This window comes from Rutidosis leptorrhynchoides, chromosome 3 (genome assembly GCF_046630445.1).
Source record: "Rutidosis leptorrhynchoides isolate AG116_Rl617_1_P2 chromosome 3, CSIRO_AGI_Rlap_v1, whole genome shotgun sequence".
NCBI lineage: Eukaryota > Viridiplantae > Streptophyta > Magnoliopsida > Asterales > Asteraceae > Rutidosis > Rutidosis leptorrhynchoides.
In genome coordinates this window covers 472,285,757-472,303,916 of record NC_092335.1, presented here as the reverse complement: position 1 = coordinate 472,303,916, position 18,160 = coordinate 472,285,757, and the positions used below count along the sequence as shown (strand labels likewise).

General features: G+C 35.5%; 1 protein-coding gene, 1 non-coding gene and 1 pseudogene across 2 annotated transcripts in view; 1 reads left to right on the top strand and 2 right to left on the bottom strand.

Annotated features, from left to right (window-relative positions):
- LOC139902863 (metallothionein-like protein type 2) overlaps positions 1-18,160 on the top strand; it is a 190,091-nt gene that overhangs the window by 57,647 nt on the left and 114,284 nt on the right. The gene's annotated exons all lie outside the window — the stretch shown is intronic.
- Positions 1-18,160, bottom strand: part of LOC139896342 (L-galactose dehydrogenase-like) — a 185,232-nt pseudogene that overhangs the window by 56,392 nt on the left and 110,680 nt on the right.
- LOC139903055 (small nucleolar RNA R71) lies at positions 8,885-8,992 on the bottom strand. Its single transcript, XR_011777903.1, has one exon. It is a non-coding gene; the product is annotated as a small nucleolar RNA R71 (small nucleolar RNA).

The window sequence follows — 18,160 nt, the reverse complement described above, 5'->3', positions numbered from 1 at the left end:
GTTTTCAATCTTTGCTGGATCCACCTGAATACCTTCTTTGTTCACTATGTGACCGAGAAATTGAACTTCTTCCAACCAAAATGCACACTTTGAAAACTTAGCGTACAGTTTTTCCTTCCTTAACAACTCTAGCACTTTCCTCAAATGTTCTTCATGCTCTTGGTCATTCTTTGAGTAAATAAGTATGTCATCGATGAAAACAATGACAAACTTGTCAAGGTATGGTCCACATACTAGGTTCATGAGGTCCATGAACAAAGCTGGTGAGTTAGTCAACCCAAATGGCATAACCATAAACTCGTAATGACCGTAATGCGTCCTAAAAGCAGTCTTTGGAATATCATCCTCCTTCACCCGCATTTGATGATACCCAGAACATAAATCAATCTTCGAATAAACCGACGAGCCTTGTAGTTGATCAAATAAGTTGTCGATTCTCGGTAGTGGGTAGCGGTTCTTGATGGTAAGTTTGTTCAACTCTCGGTAGTCAATACACAACCTAAATGTACCATCCTTCTTCTTGACAAACAAAACAGGAGCTCCCCATGGTGATGTGCTTGGTCGAATGAAACCAAGCTCTAAAAGTTCCTGTAACTGAATTTGTAATTCTTTCATTTCGCTGGGTGCGAGTCGGTATGGAGCACAAGCTATTGGTGCAGCTCCTAGTACAAGGTCTATTTGAAATTCAACGGATCGATGTGGGGGTAATCCAGGTAATTCTTTTGGAAATACATCGGGAAATTCTTTTGCGACGGGAACATCACTGATGTTCTTTTCTTCATGTTTAACTTCCTTGATGTGTGCTAGAATGACGTAACAACCTTTTCTTATTAGTTTTTGCGCCTTCAAAATACTAATAAGATTTAATTTCGCATTGTTCTTTTCTCCGTACACCATTAAAGGTTTTCCCTTTTCACGCATAATGCGAATCGCATTTTTGTAACAAACCACCTCTGCTCTCACCTTTTTCAACCAGTCCATGCCAATTATTACATCAAAACTCCCTAACTCGACTGGTATTAAATCAATTTTAAACGTTTCATCCCCTAGTTTAATTTCTCTATCCTGACATATATTATCTACAGAAATTAATTTACCGTTTGCTAATTCAAGTAAAAATTTATTATCCAAAGGCGTCAATGGGCAACTTAATTTAGCACAAAAATCTCTACTCATATAGCTTCTATCCGCACCCGAATCAAATAAAGCATAAGCAGATTTATTGTCAATAAGAAACGTACCCGTAACAAGCTCCGGGTCTTCCTGCGCTTCTGCCGTATTAATATTGAAAACTCTTCCGCGGCCCTGCCCATTAGTATTCCCCTGATTCGGGCAATTACTTCTAATGTGGCCCGGTTTTCTACATCCATAACAAACAAAGGCGGCATTACTTGTTTCGCCACTATTTTTCCCTTTAGTTCTATTAAACTTTGGTCCGTAGACCTCACACTTTTTTGCACCATGGCCAGTTCTTTTACACTTGGTGCAAAATGTCATGCAGAACCCATTCTGGTGATACTCTTCACACCTTTGGCATTTTTGGTTTTTGTTGCCGTTGTTGTTATTGAGGTTGTTGTTGGGATTGTTATTGTTGTTGGAACGATTGTTGTAGTTGTTGTTGTTGTTGTTGGGACGTTTTTTGTAGTTACTGTTAGGATTGCGGTTATTGTTGCGATTGTTGTTGCGATTGTTGGGATAGTTGTTGCGATTGTGGTTGTAATTATTGTTGTTGTTGTACTGGTGATTCTTGTCACCGTTTTCCTCCCACTTCCTCTTGAGTTGTTTTGTGTTGGCTTCTTCGGCCGCCTGCTCTTTAATTCTTCCCTCAATCTGATTTATGAGTTTATGAGCCATTCGACTTGCCTTTTGTATGGAAGCGGGCTCGTGTGAACTCACATCTTCTTGAATCCTTACTGGTAAAGCTTTTATAAACGCGTCGATCTTCTCTTCTTCATCTTCGAACGTCCCTGGACATAATAGGCACAACTCTGTGAATCTTTGTTCATATGTGGTAATATCAAACCCTTGTGTTCGTAACTCTCTAAGCTCTACCTTGAGCTTATTGACTTCGTTTCTAGGACGGTACTGCACGTTCATCAATTGCTTGAATGCCGACCACGATAGTGCGTAAGCAACATTTTGTCCTACCTGTTCAAGATAGGTGTTCCACCATGTTAACGCAGTACCTGTGAAGGTATGCGTGGCGTACTTAACTTTATCCTCTTCAGTACACTTACTTATGGCAAACACCGATTCGACTTTCTCGGTCCACCGTTTCAATTCAATTGGTCCTTCAGTTCCATCAAATTCCAAAGGTTTGCAGGCAGTGAATTCTTTGTAGGAGCATCCTACACGATTTCTTGTGGAATTAGTTCCACTGCTAGATCCAGAGTTATTGTTATTTTGCATCGCAGCCTGTACTGCAGCTATGTTTGCTGCAAGGAAAACACGGAAGTCTTCCTCGCTCATGTTCAAATTCTGACGAGTCGTCGGTGCCATTTCCTTCAAAAATAGCCAAAAGAATTGAGTTAATCATATAGAATTTAAGAGTAGTCAATAGTATTTCGTAGCATTATATGAACTTATTTATAAAAGCTTTTTCTTCATATTAGCATTTTATAGTTTTAATTCGGGTAGTACCTACCTGTTAAGTTCATACTTACTAACTACTATACAACTCAACTACTATGCTTCTATATGAAAAACTTATTACAATAATATTTCGCGTTCAAACTTTATACAATATTTTACAAACTTACAATACCGCTATAATACATATAGGATGAAATATAGCACATAATAACTTTACTACTCGGCAGCTATAAAGGCAATTCTAGTTAATACGCAAGTTGTTCAACAAAAGAAATAAAGATACGTAATTCATAAGTCCAGAAACAAGTCATGCATTCTGGTTTTACTAAGAGGACTTCCCATCCTTGATCTTGTGGAAAGTAACCGTTATGACCATTGGCTAGGCAGCATGTTGTTATATCGTCCAAAGGACGAGGGTTTCGTAATGCCCAACAGCCTCGTAGAAATCTAAAAACCTTGTTTCTTACCCCAACTACTGAGTCCGTCACTTGTGAAAATGTTTTATTTAAAAGTTTTAACCCAATGTTCTTTTTCTCAATTTGATGAGAAGCGAACATTATTAATCCGTAAGCATAACATGCTTCTTTATGTTGCATGTTAGAAGCTCTTTCTAAAGAACGGAGTCCTATGTTGGGATATGTTGAGTCAAAATAGGTTCGTAACCCGTAGCGTAAAATTGCATCTGGGTTTCCCGCACTAAATGCCTTAAAGAAAACTTGGCGTAACTTAAAGTCTCCCCAATGTGATATACCCTATCTTTCAAAGGAAAGCCTTTTATATACTAAGGCATGCCTGGAATGTCTTTCAAACGTTTGACAAGCTAATTTTTCCGTAACTAATTGTGCTGATAAATTCTGCCTGACTCTAGACAAGATTTCATCAATCATATCTCCTGGTAGGTCTTCTAAAATTTTTGGTTGTCTATCCTTAACGTCCATTTTGTATTTTTATACTGTAAAATAGACAAGGATTAGATTCGTAAAAGATAATTAACAAATAATACAAGCAATTTTTACATAGAACATAAAAGTACAAGCACACTACAATACATATAATACACAACATGATTACAACCCTCTAATCTGAATCACTGGTTTCTTCTTCTTCGGACTTGGTTCGTTTTCCTAATTTTCTAGGGATATATGGTGCTTCTCTAATACGAGCCTTCGTTTTCCACAATGGTTTAGAAAAACCTGGTGGTTTAGAGGTTCCCGGGTTATTGTTACAATTTAGGAAATACGGACGTTGCCGATACATATAAAGTTCATCGGGGTTGGAATCAGGTTTCTCTATTTTTATTCCTTTTCCCTTATTATTTTCTTTTACTATATTAAATTGGGTCGAGGTAATTTCTATAACATCATAGGAATCCTCATCGGGATCCGATTCATCGAAAAATTAGTAATCTTCCCAATATTTTGCTTCCTCGGCGGAAACACCATTGACCATTTTTAACTTTGGTCCGTTGGTTGATGATTTTCTTTTATTTAATCGATTTACTGTAGGTATCAATATTTCTTCCTCCGAAACCCCTTCTTCTTCTGGTTCCTCCTCTTCCAGTTCCTCCTCTTCTGGTTCCTCTTCTTCCGGTTCCTCTTCTTCCAGTTCCTCCTCTTCTGGTTCTTCTTCGGGAATTTGTGAATCTTCCCAAATTATATTTGACTCTTCATTATTATTAGGTGAGTCAATGGGATTTGTACTAGTGGTAGACATCTATCACACAATATCAAACACATTAAGAGGTTAATATATCACATAATATTTACATGTTAATAATATATAGTTTCCAACAAAAGTGTTAAGCAATCATTTTTAAAGAAAACACGGTCGAAGTCCAGACTCACTAATGTATCCTAACAAACTCGATAAGACACACTAATGCAAATTTCTGGTTCTCTAAGACCAACGCTCGGATACTAACTGAAATGTCCCGTTCATATTTATTATAAACGTTCCATATTAATTGATTTCGTCGCGAGGTTTTGACCTCTATATGAGACGTTTTTCAAGACTGCATTCATTTTTAAAACAACCATAACCTTTATTTTATCAATAAATGTTAAAAAAAAAATATTAAGTAGATTATCAAATAATGATAATCTAAAATATACCGTTTACACACAACCATTACATAATGGTTTACAATAAGAATATATTACATAAAAAATAAGTTTCTTGAATGCAGTTTTTACACAATATCATACAAGCATGGACTCCAAATCTTGTCCTTATTTTAGTATGCAACAGCGGAAGCTCTTAATAATCACTTGAGAATAAACATGCTTAAAACGTCAACAAAAATGTTGGTGAGTTATAGGTTTAACCTATATATTATCAAATCATAATAATAGACCACAAGATTTCATATTTCAATATACATCCCATACATAGAGATAAAATTCATTCATATGGTGAACACCTGGTAACCGACATTAACAAGATGTATATAGAATATCCCCATCATTCCGGGACACCCATCAGACATGATAATTTCGAAGTACTAAAGCATTCCAAATTCCAGAATGGGGCTTGTTGGGCCCGATAGATCTATCAATTTGGGGGTATGTTCCCAAATTCTTAGGCTACCAAGCTAAAAAGAGGCATATTCGGCTTCGATCATTCACCCATATAATGTAGTTTCATTTACTTGTGTCTATTTTGTAAAACATTTATAAAATTGCATGTATTCTCATCCCAAAATATTAGATTTTAAAAGTGGGACTATAACTCACTTTCACAGATTTTTACTTCGTTGGGAAGTAAGACTTGGCCACTGGTCGATTCACGAACCAATAACAAATATGTACATATATATCAAAGTATGTTCAAAATATATTTACAACATTTTTAATACGTTTTAATGTTTTAAGTTTATTAAGTCAGCTGTCCTCGTTAGTAACCTACAACTAGTTGTCCACAGTTAGATGTACAGAAATAAATCGATATATATATTATCTTGAATCAATCCACGACCCAGTGTATACACATCTCAGGCTAGATCACAACTCAAAGTATATATATATTTTTGGAATCAACCTCAACCCTGTATAGCTAACTCCAACAATACTGCATATAAAGTGTCTATGGTTGTTCCAAATAATATATATAGATGGGTCGATATGATATGTCAAAACATTTGCATACGTGTCTATGGTATCCCAAGATTACATAATATATAAGAATACATGTATAATACAATATAAGTTAGCTAGGATATGATTAATATAGATTTGTTACCAATTTTCACGTAGCTACAACAAGAAAAATTATCCAATCTTGTTTTACCCATAACTTCTTCGTTTTAAATCCGTTTTGAGTGTTTCAAGTTGCTATGGTATCATATTGAACTTAAGTTTATGAATCTAAACAGAAAAAGTATAAGTTTATAGTCAGAAATACAGGTTACAAGTCATTTTTGTAAAGGTAGTCAGAACGACGTCTAGATGACCATTTTGGAAAACATACTTCCACTTTGAGTTTAACCATGATTCTTGGATATAGTTTCATGTTCATAAGAAAAATCATTTTCCCAGAAGAACAACTTTTAAATCAAAGTTTATCAAAGTTTTTAATTAACTAACCCAAAACAGCCCGCGGTGTTACTACGACGGCGTATATCCGGTTTTACGGTGTTTTTCGTGTTTTCCGATTTTAAATCATTAAGTTACCATATCATATAGATATAGAAAATGTGTTTAGTTGATTTTAAAAGTCAAGTTAGAAGGATTAACTTTTGTTTGCGAACAAGTTTAGAATTAACTAAACTATGTTCTAGTGATTTCAAGTTTAAACCTTCGAATAAGGCAGCTTTATATATATGAATCGAATGCTGTTATGAACATCATTACTACCTCAGGTTTTGTGGATAAAACTACTGGAAATGAGAAAAATAGATCTTGATTCAAAGAATCCTTGGATGGTTTGAAAGTTCTTGAAGCAAAATCATGACACGAAAACAAATTCAAGTAAGATTTCCACTCGAAATAAGATTGTTAAAGTTATAGAAAATGAATCAAAGTTTGAATATGAGTATTACTTTATATTATAAAGATATCCTACTGTAAATAAGAAAGATTTCATGAGGTTGGATGATCACTCAAAGTGGATTTGCAAGATTGGAAGTAAGCTAGCAAACTTGGAAGTGTTGTTGGTGTGTTCTTAAGTAGTTGTTTTATAACTTGGTTTATGTATGGATTTATGAACTAGATTGAGCTAGATTTTGATGAAGATGATGAATAACACTTAGAACATAGTAAGAACACATGAGAGAGAGTAATTTGATTCAAGAAAATTGCAAAGTGAATGTGTTTGTTTGTATGCAAGTTCACGTGAACTTAGGCCTTCAATATAGGCTCCATTAGTTTGTTGTTTTGTTAGATATTTCTTGCTAGATGTTAAATGATGGTTCCCACATGTGTTAGGTGACTCACAAGGGCTGCTAAGAGCTGATCATTGAAGTGTATATACCAATAGTAAATACATTTAGAAGCTGGGTATTGTACGAGTACGAATACGGGTGCATACGAGTAGAATTGTTGATGAAAATGAATGAGGATGTAATTGTAAGCATTTTTGTTAAGTAGAAGTACTTTGATAAGTGTCTTGAAGTCTTTCAAAAGTGTATGAATACATATTAAAACACTACATGTATATACATTTTAACTGAGTCGTTAAGTCATCGTTAGTGGTTACATGTACGTGTTGTTTTGAAACCCTTAGGTTAACGATCTTGTTAAATGTTATTAACCCATTATTTATTATATCTAAAGAGATGTTAAATTATTAAATTATCATGATATTATGATGTAATAATATATCTTAATATGATATATATACATTTAAATGTCGTTACAACGATAATCGTTACATATATGCCTCGTTTCGAAATCCTTAAGTTAGTAGTCTTGTTTTTACATATGTAGTTCATTGTTAATATATTTAATGATATGTTTACTTATCATAATACCATGTTAACTATATACATATATCCATATATATGACATCATATAGTTTTTACAAGTTTTAACGTTCGTGAATCACCGGTCAACTTGGGTGGTCAATTGTCTATACGAAACCTATTTCAATTAATCAAGTCTTAACAAGTTTGATTGCTTAACATGTTGGAAACACTTAATCATGTAAATAACAATTTCATTTAATATATATAAACATGGAAAAGTTCGGGTCACTACAAGGATTAGGTAAGTGAACACTCTTTGTTAATTGATTTAGATCTCAATACTTGTTTCTTGTTGCTAGTTATACTTGCCAAGTTTAGGTTTTATTTTATTTGAGCAAGTTTAGTTGATAGTTAAATCAATCCAAAACCCCCAATCAAATAAACCCTAGGATAACTAATAGTTTCATTTATTCAACTTACACCGTTCTCATGGGACGAACTTGAAACGAATACTTACATTAAGTGCTATAATAACCGGGTTTTAAGTGCTCGATAGTTGTGCGTGCTTATTTGTGATATTTGAATCTTGTATAAATTTTGAGGGTAAATGATGTATTGTTCCACACGCATCACACTTTCTTGGCACCGCTGCCGGGGAGCGGTGAGCTAAGTTAGATATTTGGTTTAAACTTTTAGTTGTTCGATCCTTTTGTAAGGATTCATCCTTACAAAAGTTATTTTATTGTTTTTATATATTATTGTATTGCAAAACCATTTGTGTTTGCGTTGTTATTGAAGGTTAGGTACTTTGGTGTATGAAAAGGTGATCCCAAAAGGATGAAGAGTTTACACATCTATTTTACGACCCATAAAAACACGTGCACGGGGTTTATAAGCGTAGAGAAGAACGGGATTTAAGAAAGTATTTTGAGGTTTTGCCATTTTGTTTGATAGATATGGACGGAGGAGAAGATAATCCGATTGGTCATGGTTTACCGGTTAATGAAGAACAAGAAAACGATCTAAACGACACTCCAATGTGGAATGTTAGATTGGTGGCACAAACGGTTGTGCCTCCGGCTATCACAAACCACCAATTGGAGCCGATAATTGGAATATAGAGGGTAACTTTTTCACGATGATCAAAGATATGTTCTTCCATGGGTTGTTAGAAAAAAGTCCTTTCGAACACATCCAACACTTTAACGATATTATTGATATCTACAAAACCAAAGATGTCACTGATGACGCTTTTAAACTAAGGGCATTCCCCCTTACACTTCAAGGAGAAGCGAAAGTTTGGTTAGGGAGTTTGCCATCCGATTCTATTAGGACTTTTCAAGATTTAACCGATGCGTTTATCAATCACTTCTTCCCACCATCAAAGGTGGAACTACTTAGAATGGAAATTAATGGGTTCACCCAACGGGGTGATGAGTTTTTGTATGATGCGTGGGTACGTTTCAAGAAGATGCTATGAGCTTGCCCACCACATGGATTGACAAAGAAGGAGTACATCAACACGTTCTACCGGGGTACTAATGCTTTGACTAGACAATATCTTGATTCTTCGTCGGGTGGAGATGTAAATTACGTGAGTAATCAAACCTATCAAAGGGGAGGAACTTCAAACCAAGGCAACAATTCTTATCAATCGAACCAAGGCTATTACAACCCTAATCAAAAGCAAATGTCATTCAATAATCAAACCAATGCACCACCTGGATTCACCAACCAACACCGCAACCAAGGATACAATTCCAATTGCAACCAAAACCGAGACAACAACTTTCAATCCCAATACCAACAAAATTATATCAATCAATCTTACAACAACCAACCCAACCCAAATTACCAAGGAAATCAAAGTTATCAAAACCAATGTTATAGTCAACCACAAAATAACCAAGGTTACATTCAACAAAACCAACAAAACAACCAATCATCCCAACCTTCAAAAAGTTTAGAGGAGGTTATGCAAAACTACATCAAGAAGGTGGAAACCACCGAAACATTTTTGTTAAAGGAGAATGAGTTCTTGAAGCAACAATTGAAGCACCAACAAGCATCATTTTAAAACCTAGAAAGTACCATTGGGAGACTTTCAAGCCAAGTTACCGAGAGACCTCAAGGCACCTTACCATCCAACACCCAAGTTAACCCAAACACTTACAACAATAACCGACAATAAAACCAAAACCAAAACAACAACAACACCACAAGGGTCATTCCCATTGAAAGAAACACCAACCAAAACCATAACTACCCAAACTGAAATGAAAATGTCAATGCCATAACCACTAGAAGTGGTCTAACCACTGAAGGAATTGAGGATCCAAGCCCTCAACCATTTATCACCCAAGAACCACTACCAAGCTTCATTGAGGAGGAAATCAGGGTTAGCAAGGAGAAGGGTAAAGAAAAGGTCGACTCAATCGGGGTTAATGGTAATGATGCGAAGGGTAATGATGAAAAGGGTAAGGATAAGGTTAAAGAGACTTTGAAGGTTACAAGGCCGGTTCCATATCCAAAAGTTTTAAGGAAAGATAAGTTGGCAGCTCAATACAAAAAGTTCCAAGATATGATGAAAAATGTGTCGGTCAACTTGCCTATTACTGATGTGCTCAAGGGGATGCCCAACTATGGATGCTTCATCAAAGAGTTAATCTCTCAAAGGGGTAAATATCATGAGGAGACATCTTACTTTATTGAAGAGGAGTGCAATAAGATACTTGCATCAAGGCCAAGGATTCCTAAAAAGTTAGGAGATCCGAGAAAATTTGTTTTCCCATGTAAGTTCGGTGACTCAGAAGTGTTCAATGAGCTTGCCGATTTGGGAGCAAGCATTAACCTAATGCCCCATTCAATTTATGAAATACTTGGCCTTGGACCTCTTAAACCAACTTAAATTCGTATAAGATTAGCCAACCATTCATTTGACACCGCCATTGGCATCGCCGAGGACATCTTGGTGAGCATCGACACCTTGGTGTTTTCGGTTGATTTTATTATCATGGAGATGAAGGAGGACCTTCAAGTCCCCCTCATCTTAGGAAGGCCATTTCTTGCTACCGCTGACACCATCAGCTTGGTACAACACAACCAACTCAACATTGGAGTTGGTGACGAGCGTGTGACCATAAATATCTGAGAAGCTATGAAGAAACCGAGCAACACCGATGATGATGAGTGTTATACCCTAGACCATATTGACCTTTATGTTGATGAGGAGCTTGAGAAGCTTTTGGGGGTTGATACCACGGGGTTCAACCAAATTTTTGAAAATGAAATTGTGGACTTAGAAGCCGATTTTAATGAATTGATGAATGTCAGTGTTGATGAAAATGAGCTTGAAAGTGAAACAATTCGGGAAGAGTCATTTGAGGATATTCCTAATGAAGATAGATTTAGAATCAAATCTTCATGGGAAGAACCTCCTACTCTTGAGCTTAAAGAGCTCCCCGAACATCTTGAGTATGCTTATCTCAAAGAATCAAGTCAACTTCCGGTAATTATCTCATCTAGACTCACCGTTGACAAAAATTCAAAGCTTGTTTCACTTCTCAAGTCTCACCATAATGCAATTTCATGGAAGACCACGGACATCCCGGGAATCAATCCATCATATTGTACTCACAAAATCCTCATGGAAGAGAACTTTAAATCGGTTGTCCAAAGAGAAAGGAGACTTAACCCTAATATGAAAGACGTTGTGAAAAAAGAGGTTATTAAATTGTTAGACGTGGGCCTAATCTACCCCATTTTGGAATCACCATGGGTGAGTCCCGTTCAAGTGTTGCCCAAAAAGGGCGGGACCATGGTGATCTTAAATGACCATAATGAGCTTTTCCCGACCCAAACCATCACGGGATGGCGGGTATGTATAGATTATCGGCGTCTCAATGATGCCATGAGAAAGGATCATTTCCCTCTCCCGTATATCGATCAAATGATCGAGCGTTTAAGTGGAAAAGAGTTTTATTGTTTTCTTGACGGGTTTTCAAGATACTTCCAAATTCCCATAGATCCCGAAGACCAAGAAAAAACTACCTTTACGTGTCCTTATGGTACCTTTGCATATCGACGAATGCCCTTCGGGTTGTGTAACGCCCCGGGGACATTCCAAAGGTGTATGCTTTCAATTTTCTTGGATATGGTAGAGGACACAATGGAGGTATTCACGGATGACTTTTCGGTTTTTGGAGACTCGTTTGACCACTGTCTTAGAAACCTTGACAAAATGTTAACCCGTTGCGAAAAAGAAAATTTGGTACTTAATTGGGAGAAATGTCACTTCATGGTCAACGAGGGGGTGAGTTTAGGACATAAAATTTCAAAGGCGGGAATTGAGGTTGATAAAGCTAAAATTAGCGTGATAAAAGAATTACCTAAACCATCAGATGTAAAAGCAATCCGAAGTTTTCTTGGGCACGCGGGATTCTATTGCCGGTTCATTAAAGATTTTTCAAAAATCGCACGCCCCATGACTAAATTGCTAGAAAAGGACCAACCTTTCTTGTTTGATGATGATTGCACCGAGGCATTTAACTTGTTAAAAGAAAAGCTCATCAATCCATCGATTCTTATCTCTGCCGATTAGGATAAAGATTTTGAATTGATGTATGATGCGAGCGACTACGCGCTCGGGGCGGTCCTTGGTCAAAGAGTTGACCAACACTTTAGACCAATTTATTATGCAAGTAAAACGTTGACCATGGCTCAATTGAATTATACTACTACCGAAAAGGAATTTCTCGCGGTAGTGTTTGCTTTCGACAAATTTCGATCTTATCTTGTGCTTTCCAAAACGATCGTATACACGGACCATTCCGCGTTACGATATCTTTTTCAAAAACAAGATTCGAAACATCATTTTATTAGGTGGGTTCTTCTATTGCAAGAGTTTGACATAGAAATAAGGGATAAAAAGGGGGCCGAGAATGTGGTGGCCGACCATCTGTCAAGGCTAGACAACCCCGGGCAACAACCATTGGATGAGTAAAAAATTTGGGACACTTTCCCGGATGAACATTTAATGAGGGTTGATCTAGTCGATGAAGTTCCATGGTTTGCCGATTTTACAAACTATTTGGCCTCAAATATTTTGAAAAAAGGGCTTTCATATCAACAAAATAAAAAAAAATTCAATGACTTAAGGTATTACTTTTGGGAAGACCCGGACTTGTTCCTCATCGGGGCGGATCAAGTAGTCTGGAGGTGTGTATATCTTAAAAAGTTGTCCTAGTGGGCCCACAGGTGGCCATTTTGGACCGAATCACACCGCTAAAAAGGTGTTCGATTCGGGTTTCTATTGGCCCACTATATTCAAAGACGCCCACGAGTTGGTGAAACGTTGTGATTCTTGTCAAAAGTCCGGTTCCATTACGAAAAGAGACGAAATGCCTCAAACCGGGATTCAAATATGTGAGGTATTCGATGTCTGGGGCCTAGACTTCATGGGCCCGTTTCTAAACTCAAATAAGTGCCTTTACATTTTGGTCGCGGTTGATTATGTCTCGAAATGGGCCGGGCTAAAGCCTTGCCAACCAACGACGCGAGAGATGTGGTAAAGTTTTTGAAAAGTTTGTTTGCTAGATTTGGTGTTCCAAAAGCGTTGATCTCGGATCAAGGCACGCATTTTGCGAACCATCTTATGGAAAGAGTTAAGGAAAAGTATGGTGTAATGCATCGTTTCTCGGCCCCTTACCACCGTCAAACGATTGGTCTAGTCAAGAACACAATTCGTGCGTTGAAAAGGATATTAGAAAAGACGGTTCATAACAATCCTAAGGTATGGTACACCAAGCTTGACGATGCCTTATGGGCATTCCAAACCGCATTTAAGACACCAATAGGAACCACACCATTTCGTCTAGTGTATGGGAAAACATGCCACCTCCCGATGGAGGTCGAGCATAAAGCATTTTGGGCATTAAAGGAGGTAAACCTAGATATGAACCAAGCAAAGGAAAAACGGGTTATGCAACTACATGAATTGGAGGAGCTTAGGTTGGATGCGAATGAGAACTCTTTGTTATACAAAGAGAAAACCAAGAAATGGCATGACGCCCTATTAAAAGGTCCTGAGGAATTTCACCCAAACGACAAGGTGTTAGTGTTTAATTCTAGATTCAAATTCTCACCCGGTAAGCTTAAGTCTAGATGGTGTAGTGACCCGAACTTTTCCATGTTTATATATATTAAATGAAATTGTTATTTACATGATTAAGTGTTTCCAACATGTTAAGCAATCAAACTTGTTAAGACTTGATTAATTGAAATAGGTTTCATATAGACAATTGACCACCCAAGTTGACCGGTGATTCACGAACGTTAAAACTTGTAAAAACTATACGATGACATATATATGGTTATATATATAGTTAACATGATTTTATTATAAGTATGTATCTCATTAGGTATTTTAACAATGAGTTATATACATAAAAATGAGACTATTAATTTAAGAAACTCGAAAACGATATATATAACGATTATCGTTATAACAACGTCTTACTAGGTACATATGAATCATATCAAGATATTGATACACTTGGTTAATTATGTTAAATGATAAGTAAATATATTATTAAGTGTATTAACAATGAAATACATATGTAAAAATAAGACTACTAACTTAATGATTTCGAAACGAGACATATATGTAACGATTATCGTTGTAACGACATTTAACTGTATATATATCATACTAAGATATATTATATATCATAATATCATGATAATATAACAATTTAACATCTCATTTGTTATAATAAACAATGGGTTAACAACATTCAACAAGATCGTTAACCTAAAGGTTTCAAAACAACATTTACGTGTAACGACTAACGATGACTTAACGACTCAGTTAAAATGTATATACATGTAGTGTTTTAATATGTATTCATACACTTTTGAAAGACTTCAAGACACTTATCAAAATACTTCTACTTAACAAAAATGCTTACAATTACATCCTCGTTCAGTTTCATCAACAATTCTACTCGTATGCACCCGTATTCGTACTCGTACAATACACAGCTTTTAGATGTATGTACTATTGGTTTATACACTCCAATGATCAGCTCTTAGCAGCCCATGTGAGTCACCTAACACATGTGGGAACCATCATTTTGCAACTAGCATGAAATATCTCATAAAATTACAAAAATATGAGTAATCATTCATGACTTATTTACATGAAAATAAAATTACATATCCTTTATATCTAATCCATACACCAACGACCAAAAACACCTACAAACACTTTCATTCTTCAATTTTATTCATCTAATTGATCTCTCTGAAGTTCTATCTTCAAGTTCTAAGTGTTCTTCATAAATTCCAAAAGTTCTAGTTTCATAAAATCAAGAATACTTCCAAGATTGCAAGTTTACTTCCAAGTTTTCTAAATCCATTCCAAGTAATCATCCAAGATCAAGAAACCTTTGTTACTTACAGTAGATTATCTTTCTAATACAAGGTAATAATCATATTCAAACTTTAATTCAATTTCTATAACTATAACAATCTTATTTCGAGTGGAAATCTTACTTGAAATTGTTTTCTTGTCATGATTCTGCTTCAAGAACTTTCAAACCATCCAAGGATCCTTTGAAGCTAGATCTATTTTTCTCATTTCCAGTAGGTTTATCCAAGGAACTTGAGGTAGTAATGATGTTCATAACATCATTCGATTCATACATATAAAGCTATCTTATTCGAAGGTTTAAACTTGTAATCACTAGAACATAGTTTAGTTAATTCTAAACTTGTTCGCAAATAAAAGTTAATCCTTCTAACTTGACTTTTAAAATCAACTAAACACGTGTTCTATATCTATATGATATGCTAACTTAATGATTTAAAACCTGGAAACACGAAAAATACCGTAAAACCGGATTTACGCCGTCATAGTAACACCGCGGGCTGTTTTGGGTTAGTTAATTAAAAAAACTATGATAAACTTTGATTTAAAAGTTGTTATTCTGGGAAAATGATTTTTATTATGAACATGAAACTATATCCAAAAATTATAGTTAAACTCAAAGTGGAAGTATGTTTTCTAAAATGGTCATCTAGACGTCGTTCTTTCGACTGAAATGACTACCTTTACAAAAACGACTTGTAACTTATTTTTCCGACTATAAACCTATACTTTTTCTGTTTAGATTCATAAAATTGAGTTCAATATGAAACCATAGCAATTTGATTCACTCAAAACGGATTTAAAATGAAGAAGTTATGGGTAAAACAAGATTGGATAATTTTTCTCATTTTAGCTACGTGAAAATTGGTAACAAATCTATTCCAACCATAACTTAATCAACTTGTATTGTATATTATGTAATCTTGAGATACCATAGACACGTATACAATGTTTCGACCTATCATGTCGACACATCTATATATATTTCGGAACAACCATAGACATTCTATATGTGAATGTTGGAGTTAGCTATACAGGGTTGAGGTTGATTCCAAAATATATATAGTTTGAGTTGTGATCAATACTGAGATACGTATACACTGGGTCGTGGATTGATTCAAGATAATATTTATCGATTTATTTCTGTACATCTAACTGTGGACAACTAGTTGTATGTTACTAACGAGGACAGCTGACTTAATAAACTTAAAACATCAAAATATATTAAAAGTGTTGTAAATATATTTTGAACATACTTTGATATATATGTATATATTGTTATAGGTTCGTGAATCAACCAGTGGCCAAGTCTTACTTCCCGACGAAGTAAAAATCTGTGAAAGTGAGTTATAGTCCCACTTTTAAAATCTAATATTTTTGGGATGAGAATACATGCAGGTTTTATAAATGATTTACAAAATAGACACAAGTACGTGAAACTACATTCTATGGTTGAATTATCAAAATCAAATATGCCCCTTTTTATTAAGTCTAGTAATCTAAGAATTAGGGAACAGACACCCTAATTGACGCGAATCCTAAAGATAGATCTATTGGGCCTAACAAACCCCATCCAAAGTACCGGATGCTTTAGTACTTCGAAATTTATATCATATCCGAAGGGTGTCCCGGAATGATGGGGATATTCTTATATATGCATCTTGTTAATGTCGGTTACCAGGTGTTCACCATATGAATGATTTTTATCTCTATGTATGGGATGTGTATTGAAATATGAAATCTTGTGGTCTATTGTTACGATTTGATATATATAGGTTAAACCTATAACTCACCAACATTTGTTGACGTTTAAAGCATGTTTATTCTCAGGTGAATACTAAGAGCTTCCGCTGTTGCATACTAAAATAAGGACAAGATTTGGAGTCCATATTTGTATGATATTGTGTAAAAACTGCATTCAAGAAACTGATTTCGATGTAACATATTTGTATTGTAAACCATTATGTAATGGTCGTGTGTAAATAGGATATTTTAGATTATCATTATTTGATAATCTACGTAAAGCTTTTTAAACCTTTATTTATGAAATAAAGGTTATGGTTTGTTTTAAAAATGAATGCAGTCTTTGAAAAACGTCTCATATAGAGGTCAAAACCTCGCAACGAAATCAATTAATATGGAACGTTTTTAATCAATAAGAACGGGACATTTCAGTTGGTATCCGAGCATTGGTCTTAGAGAACCAGAAATTTTGCATTAGTGTGTCTTATCGAGTTTGTTAGGATGCATTAGTGAGTCTGGACTTCGACCGTGTTTTCTTTAAAAATGATTGCTTAACATTTTTGTTGGAAACTATATATTATTAACATGTATATATTATGTGATATATTAATCTCTTAACATGTTTGATATTGTGTGATAGATGTCTACCTCTAGCACAAATTCCATTGACTCACCTAATAATAACGAAGAGTCGAATATATATTGGACTGATTCACAAGTTCCCGAAGAAGAACCGGAAGAAGAATCAGAACCGGAAGAGGAGGAACCGGAGGAGGAAATAGAACCGGTGGGGGAAATAATAAAACGGTTAAGTAAAAGAAAATCCTCAACCAACCGACCAAGGTTAATTATGGTCAATGGTGTTTTCGCCAAGGAAGTAAAATATTGGGAGGATTACCAATTCTCCAATGAATCGGATTCCAACGAGAATTCCGATGATGTTATAGAAATTATCCCAACTGAATTTAAAAAGGCAAAAGAAAATAATAAGGGAAAGGGCATAAAAATAGAGAAATCTAATTCCAACCCCGATGAACTTTATATGTATCGTCAACCCTCGAAGCCCTTAAGTTGTAACAATGACCCGGGAACCTCTAAACCACCAGGTTTTTCTAAACCGTTGTGGAAAATGATAGCTCGTGTTAGGGGAACATCATATATCCCTAGAAACTTGGCAAAACGAACCAAAACCGAAGAAGAAGAAACGAGCGAGTCGGAATAAGATAGTTGTATTCGTGTGGTGTAATATATGTAATATAGTGTGCTTATGCTTTATGATATATGTAAAAATTGCTTGTATTAATAAGTATATTTTTTTTATGAATCTAACTCTTGTCTATTTTACAGTATAAAAACACAAAATGGATAGACAACCCAATATTTTAAGAGACCTACCCGGAGACATGATTGATGAAATCTTGTCTAGAGTCGGTCAGAATTCTTCGGCACCACTATTTACGACGAAATCAGTTTGTAAGACATTCGAAGAACGTTCC